Genomic DNA, 7,911 nt, shown 5'->3' on the forward strand with positions numbered 1-7,911 from the left:
GACGAAGGAAGGGTGGGATTTGTGGTTTGCTGTTGTCATCGCAACTTCTTCGTGGTCTCTGCGAATCACACAAATGGGTTATTCTGCTCCTGCGCAGCAATCTCCAGAAATTTCTAGAAAATCTAGGCAGAATGCAATGTATCTTTCTGCAACTTTTTGGCGGTAACCCCGCCCATCCCTATATAAAGCCCCTAGCGACCTGCTGCTTTCCAGTTCCTTCATTCTGCCGTGCTAAGCAGCTCGAGGAACTTTGCTAGTCTTAGACTCCCCTTCTTGAATCTCTGAATCTCTGACCATCGGCTTTCACTGACCATTCTTCGGATTTCGGACATCTGCTTGACCACTCCTCTCTCATTTGTCTTTACGGCTTGACTTCGGATCAGTAACGGACCTGATTTCTCTCATGGCCTCTTTCAAGAGATGTGCCAATTGTGGGGTGAAAATCCCCATGACCGATGGCCATGACAAGTGTGTACTCTGCCTTGGGGAGACACACATTCCAGGGACTTGTCCCCACTGCAAGGCCATGTCCACACAGGCCCTCAAAAATAGGGACCGGACCTTCAAGGCTGCACTATATGAGAAAGTCCTCAGCCAGCCATCCACCTCATTGGCCTTCGGAGAGGAAGAGGACGGAGCTTCCATGTCTAAAAAGAAGCACGGAGACAGCCATAAGGCCTCCAAAGCTTCCCGTCCCAGTCGGGACACCAAACTGGACAGGAAACGGGCTCGCTCAGCCTCGCCGCCTGCTAAGACCCGTCGTAAGGGATCCCCGAGCACGGTCTCAGTGCCTCCGCCGGTGTTGGGGTTGCCTACCGCTCCGCCTCCTCAAGAAGCGACCGTGACCACTCCCATCCCGTCCGTACCGACTTCCATCCCGGTACCGCTTGAACTGAGGATCTTAGTGTCGAGCCACCTCTCCGTACCGTCCGACCAGATACAGATCGTGGATCTGGATCACTCTTCGGAGTCTGAAGGGGAGATCCCAGATTCAGATGTCCCGCTCTCCTAGACAGAGGCAGAAGTCCCAGTCCCGGTCTCCTGCCCGGGACAAGCATTGCAACCAACCCGTCCGTAAGGACAGAGGTGCTCTGGGAGCGGAGGCGGACGCAGCCATAGCCGTCGACAAGGGGCCCCCCGACCAAGACCTGTTCAACGCTTATCCGGACCTCATTTTCAACCACCGTTCTGGCCAGTATCTTTTTCCTGTGGCGCCCTCGCACCTCCGACGCAACATCCCTGGACCTACGAGGACTCGCGCCGCTCCATCCCACCCCGTTGATATCGACTATGACATCGATAGGAACAGGTCTCAGACACCCTGCGCCCTGAGCTGATCTCGGTCCCGAACTCGTTCTCGGACCCATTCACCATCCCCATCCCGCTTGATGTCTCCGCGTTCGGATGTTGACTCTTCCTTCACCCCGGTTGGGCCTGTGACACCATCTCCTACAGATGACGTGAGGGCTTTCGGTGATCGCATTATCAGGATGGCGGACGCCCTCAAACTGGAAGTTGCCCATCCCGACGATGACGCCCTGGACCCAGTGGAGAGAAGGATCCATGGCTCGGCGCCAGCTCCTCCAGCCCTTGTCTACCTCCTGTCGCTGGAAAAGATAGCCAAGCGGTCTTGGGACACACTGGCTACAATCTCATCTACCTCACGGAAGATTGAGAATCTCTATAGCAGGGGTAGGCAACCCTTCTGAGCCGGGGGCCGGGTTGCGGTCCCTCAGACAATTGGGGGGCCGAAGCCAAAAAATAAATAATTAAATAATTTTAAAAAATTAAATAAATAAATAAACTGGGACAAATGTAGGACAAAATTTTCAAATGGAGGGCACTTTTTAAAATAAAAAATGGAGGACACGTGAAAAAATTTGCTGATTTTTTAAAAAATGTTAAGATAAATGCATGTTTCTGAGGCTTCTATAGACAATTGCCCCACCATGCCCCTCGCGCGAGACGCCAAAGTCCCCGGCGGCAATCGGCGGCAGGACTGGGCTGGGGCCGGTCCCAAGGCCTCGCCGGGCCGCAGGTTGCCTACCCCTGCTCTATAGGGTCACTCCATCTGCTCCTTCCTGGCTCTCCAACCACCTGAAGCTAAACTCAGCCATCGTGGAGGGTACGCAGACTTCCTTTGCTCCCAGGCCGCCTTTGTCGCCTGTTGACAAGGACAATAAAAAGTTGGATGGACTGGCGAAGAAGTTTTACACTTCGGAAGCCCTGGACATGAAGATTTCTAATTAGGCTGCTTGCATGGGCGCATACATCCAATTCCTCATAAAGAAGATGGATCCCACCATCAACGAGCTCCCTGAGGACAGGAGACGGATGATGATTGCCTTGCGCAATGAGATACATCTGATGGCGGGCCAGCAAATCATCTCCGCCAGGCACTCAACTGATTGCGCATCCAAGGTGCTCTGCGGGTCCATAGCACTCCGGCGCTATGCATGGCTGCGGTCGTCTGAGCTCACCCCTCAAGCCAGGGCGGCAGTTGAAGATATGCCCTTTGACAATTCGGGCCTCTTCAACAAGGATACGGACGAAAAGCTCAGCTTTTGGTACCGTATGAAGACCGCGGCCAGGAAGCACGGTATGTCAGCGACCTCTTCTAAGACCCCACGGCAGAGGTACCCTTCCCAACGGCCTTGGTATCCCGCCCCTCAACATCGTCAGCCAGAGCGGCCCTACTATTCCCAGGACAAGGACTCCCAGAACAGGGCACCCCAATCACCTGCCGCTACTTCTGATAGGCGTCACTCTTCCCAACCCAGATACCAGCAAGGGTATAAGAAAAAGGACGCCCGAGGGAGAAGGAAGTTCTGAAGTCTTCCTGCGCACCTCGTCGTTCCAACTTTCAATAATAGACTACTGCCCTTCTCCAACATCTGGGCATCCATCACCAATGACTCATGGGTACTTAACATCATCTGTAGGGGCTGTGCCCTTGAGTTTTCCGAGCTCCCACCAACCGGGGCTCTCATTTCCATCGTCCCCTCGGACACCCTTCTCGATGAAGTGCACTCTCTGCTAGCCAAAGGCGCCATCGAATCCATTCATCCCTCTCAGGCTCGACGTTGCTTTTTCTCCAGATATTTTACTGTCCCCAAAAGGGACTCAGGCCTCAGACCAATCATGGACCTTCAAGCTTTAAATTGTTTTATTGTGTGCAAGCATTTCAGGATGGTAACCCTTGCTTCTGTTCTGCCACTCCTACATGAAAATTCCTGGTTTGTGACACTGGACTTGAAAGACGCTTATTTCCATAAGGGAGGACCATCGCAGGTTCCTCGCGTTTATCATCGGGACGCGGATTTATCAGTACAAAGTCCTTCCCTTCGGCCTTTCCACAGCTCCAAGGGTCTTCACCAAATGCATGGCGCCCGTCGTAGCCTACCTGCGCCAAAGAGGGATAACAGTCTTCCCATATCTGGACGACTGGCTCTTCACGGTACCGTCCGAGGACATTCTTCTTCAAGACGTCCGCTTTGCTTTATCCCTCCTTCATGCCCTGGGACTTCAGGTCAACTTCAAGAAGTCGAACCTTACCCTGGCCAAGCACATGGACTTCATTGGGACCACTCTGGACTCGGTAGCACTGAAGGCTTACCTCCCGAGAACAAGGTTCCAGGTCTTACGCATTGCACTGCATCCTTGCATCCACCGAAGGCGCGTGCAGGCTCGCTTGGTCCAGGTCGCGATGGGACATCTAGCTTCCACCACCTTTGTCACGCCATGGGCAAGCAATCCTGGTTCCTCTCCGTGTTCGATCCTGTCCAAGAGTCCCCTCCAAGATGCTCACCATCCCGAGGACGGTACAGAGATCTTTACGTTGGTGGCTCAAACCCGACAACGTATGCCGAGGGATGCCGTTCCTCCCTCCGCAACCGGATCTGTCCCTGACCACGGACGCCTCCCTTTAGGGATGGGGCGCCCACACCTTGGACCTTACAATAAAGGACAAGTGGACGCCCGCAGAATCCGAACTTCACATCAACATCTTGGAGATGCTAACCGTTGAAAAAGCCCTCAGGGCCTTCCAAACGGTTCTCTCTCACAAGGTCGTATTGCTCCTCACGGACAATACCACTGTAATGTACTATTTAAACAAACAAGGTGGCACCAAGTCGCCCACTCTCCTCTCCGTGACCCTCCGAGTTTGGGACTGGTGTATCCGTCACAAGATATTGCTCCAGTGCATCCACCTTCCCGGGGACCAGAACCACTTGGCAGACCAGCTCAGCAGGTCACCCTCCACTTGCCACGAATGGAGGTTGCACCCGGACGTCGTGAAGGACCTCTTCTCACGCTGGGGAACTCCACACTTGGACCTTTTCGCCTCCCGTGCCAACACCTACACGCCGATGTTCTGTTCACAAACCCGACAGCCGGGTTCGGGAGGCGATGCCTTTCAGTTTCGATGGAACGAAAGTCTTCTCTACGCCTTTCCTCCGTTTCCACTCGTCACCAGGGTCCTCTCGAAAATGATGGCCGATCGCTCGGACGCGATCTTGGTGACACCGTGGTGGCCCAGGCAGCCTTGGTTCGCCCCTCTGCTGAGGATGTCCCAGGACCATCTCCGACTAGAGTACCGTCCCAACCTCCTCTCACTACACGATGGACAAGTCCACCACCCTGAGATCCACTGTCTCCCACTGGTGGCATGGAGGATCCAATGCTGAACACGCTCCCACCCAGTGTCCAAGAAGTATTGCGGGCAGCGCAGAAGCCCTCCACTCGGAGATCCTACAGTTATAAGTGGGACAAGTTCCTCGCCTTCCTTCGGTCCCGAGATATTCTACCATCCCGTGTCCATTCCACTGGTCCTGGAATTTCTCATGACTCTGGCTGAGGCAGGTCTCTCTCTTAGTTCCATAAAATGCTACCTGTCTGCCATTTCGCCCCGTTATTTCTTTCAGGACAAACCTTCCTTGTTTAGGGACCCTCTCATACGCCGGTTCCTCAAGGGATTTAACAACCTTCATCCACCGACCTCTGTTCCATCACCGGCATGGAGCTTGGACACTGTTCTGTCCTGTTTAGTCTCCAAGCCCTTTGAACCCATGGCTACCACGGACTTGAGACTCCTGACTTGGAAAACAGCCTTCTTGGTAGCTATCACTTCGGCTCGCAGGGCCGGTGAGCTTTGTGCCCTTAGGGTCGACCAGCCCATTCTCTGTTTTCATAAAGATAAAGTGGTCCTCTGTACAGACATTATGTTCTTGCCTAAGGTTGTGTCTGCCTTTCACATGAACCAGGACATTGTTTTGCCAACTTTAGCCCCGAACCCGACCACGGACTCTGAATGCCAGATCCATGCCTTGGACATCCATAGGGCGCTGGCATTTTATGTGGACAGGACATCATCTACACGGCGTTCGGAAAGGCTCTTTGTTTGCTATTCTGAGACTAAGAAGGGGTTGCCTGTGTCAGCTCAACGTTTCTCCAAATGGGTGGCCAACACTATCCACCTCTGTTATGAGCTGGCTTGCAAGCCCTTACCGTGTCGGGTTCAAGCTCATGCAAGTAGGGCAGTAGCCGCATCCTCCGCCTTTTTGACTGGGGTCTCCCCGGAGGATGTGTGCAAAGCTGCTGTCTGGTCCCAGCCATTGACATTCATCAGACATTACCGGCTGGATGCCAGGGCCAGGCATGAGGCGGCCTTTGGGAGGGCAGTGTTACTTTCTGCCATGCACTAAAGTTATTTAGGTATAATAAACACAACAGTTCTTGATTTCAAAATGTTTATTGATTGATTATCATATTGAACTGATATTTAATGTGTTGACACTCCCTCCTCCACTGACTTTAGCTCGCTAGTCTAACCCATTTGTGTGATTTGCAGAGACCACGAAGAAGGACAGGTTACCTACCTGTAACTGTGTTTCTTCGAGTGGTCATCTGCGAATTCACACAAACCCACCCATCCTTCCCCTCAGTGTCCTGCTTATTGACAACGCTTGTTGCCGCGCTGGTTTGCGGTTCATTCGGAACTGGAAAGCAGCGGGTCGCTAGGGGCTTTATATAGGGATGAGTGGGGTTACCGCCAAAAAGTTGCAGAAAGATACATTGCATTCTGCCTAGAGATTCTAGAAGTTTCCGGAGATTGCTGCGCAGGCGCAGAATAACCCATTTGTGTGAATTCGCAGATGACCACTCGAAGAAACACAGTTACAGGTAGGTAACCTGTCCTTTTCCCATCCTGAGCGCGTTGCATCCCAGGAGGGTGCTGGCTTTTGGACTACAGCTGCCATGATTGCCCACCAGGATGATGGGAGCTGCACTCTAGCTCCTTTGGAAAGCAGCCCTTCAAAGCGTCCTGAGTGTGTTGCATCCCAGGAAGGGCTTTTGGACTATAACTGCCATGATTGCTCTCCACAACAATGGGAGTTGCAGTCTAGCCCTTTTGGCAAGCAGCACTTCAGAGTCCTGGGCATGCTGAGTCCCAGAAAGGACTTTTAAACTGTTAACTGTCTTGATTGCCCACCAGGATGATGGGAGCTGCAGTCCAGCCCCTTTGGCAAGAGAAGCGGCGTCCTGAGCACATTGTTCCCAGAAGGGCGCTTACTTTAGACTGGCTGCCATGATTGCCAACTAGGCTGATAAGAAGTGCAATCTGGCCCCTAAATATTGCCTCCCAGGAGGGTGCTGGCTTTAGGACTACAACTGCCATGATTGCTGACTAGGATGATGGGAGCTGCAGTCCAGCCCCTAAGAGAGTACCTGAGCATGTTGTGTCCCAGGAGGATGCTGGCCTTTGGAGTATAACTGTGTAGTGGGGTTATAGGAGGTGCCCTCTCGCCCCTCCAGAGAACGTTACTTTGGACTACAACTGCCATGATTCTGCACCAGGATGATGGAAGGTGCAGTCTAGCCTCTAAGAGAGTCCTGAGCATCTCGCGTCTCAAATGAATGCTGGCTTTTGGACTACAGCTCCCATTACTGCCCGCCAGGATGATGGGAGCTGCAGTCTGGCCCTTAAGAGAGTCCTGGGCATGTTGCTTCCCAGAAGAATGCTGGTTTTTGGACTACAGCTCCCATAATTGCCCAGCAGGATGATGGGAGCTGCAGTCCAGCCCTTTTGAGGCTTCCGTCGCAATTCTTCGTCCCGCCCACCTTTTCCTCGTCACGTGACCAGCCCCGCCTCCCCTGGCGGAGGGCGGCGCACGTGACAATGCCTCTCCGCTGACGTCAGCCACATGACGAGACGCTTCGCCTCCTCCTCCGCTTGTTGTTGCCCTGATTCTTCCGCCAGCGTTGGTTCCTGTTTTCTTCGCTGGTTATTCTCCTTCTTTCTGGTTTCTGGCCTTGTCTCGCGCGGAGTTAGAAAACGCCCCTCGTTTCCTTTTTCCTCGCGGGGCTCGCTCTTTCCTCCAAAGAAAGGAGTTACAAAAAAAAGGACTCGCGAACTACTTTGTTTTGGTGTCACTCTGCTACGCAAGCTGCGCAGGGCTGTTTCGTGAATTCGCTGCCGACGTAATGCTAAGCATTATGGCGCTCACTTGCTACGCAGGTTGCGCAAACGCGGCCTTGACGACGTTAAGCGTCGAACGGCGCCTTCATTCGACGCTTAACGCCGTCCAGGCAGCCGGCCTTTCACATCCACACCAAACTATGTGTCGAAAACGTGTTCACAAGTCCCTACCATCCCTTAAAAGCGAAAACAAGGCCTTGACAGGCCGCTAACGGCTTTTCCTATTCTCGGACACCGCTTACACTTGTTGCGTAGCCGTCGCGCCGCCTCAGGGGAGGGCGCCTGCTCCGTTTCCGTAGCGACGCCTTACGCCGCGTGCGCAGCCGAAACGAGTCCCTCCATCGGAGTATCCCTCCGCGGGGGCTGCGGAAGAAAAAGGCGAGGCTCTGCGCATGCGCGGTGCGTCTGTTGTGAAGCGGCCGCCGCCGCCT

The sequence above is a fragment of the Sceloporus occidentalis genome, unplaced genomic scaffold (genome assembly GCF_023333645.1).
Source record: "Sceloporus occidentalis isolate IW3139 unplaced genomic scaffold, rSceOcc1.0.p SCAF_14, whole genome shotgun sequence".
NCBI lineage: Eukaryota > Metazoa > Chordata > Lepidosauria > Squamata > Phrynosomatidae > Sceloporus > Sceloporus occidentalis.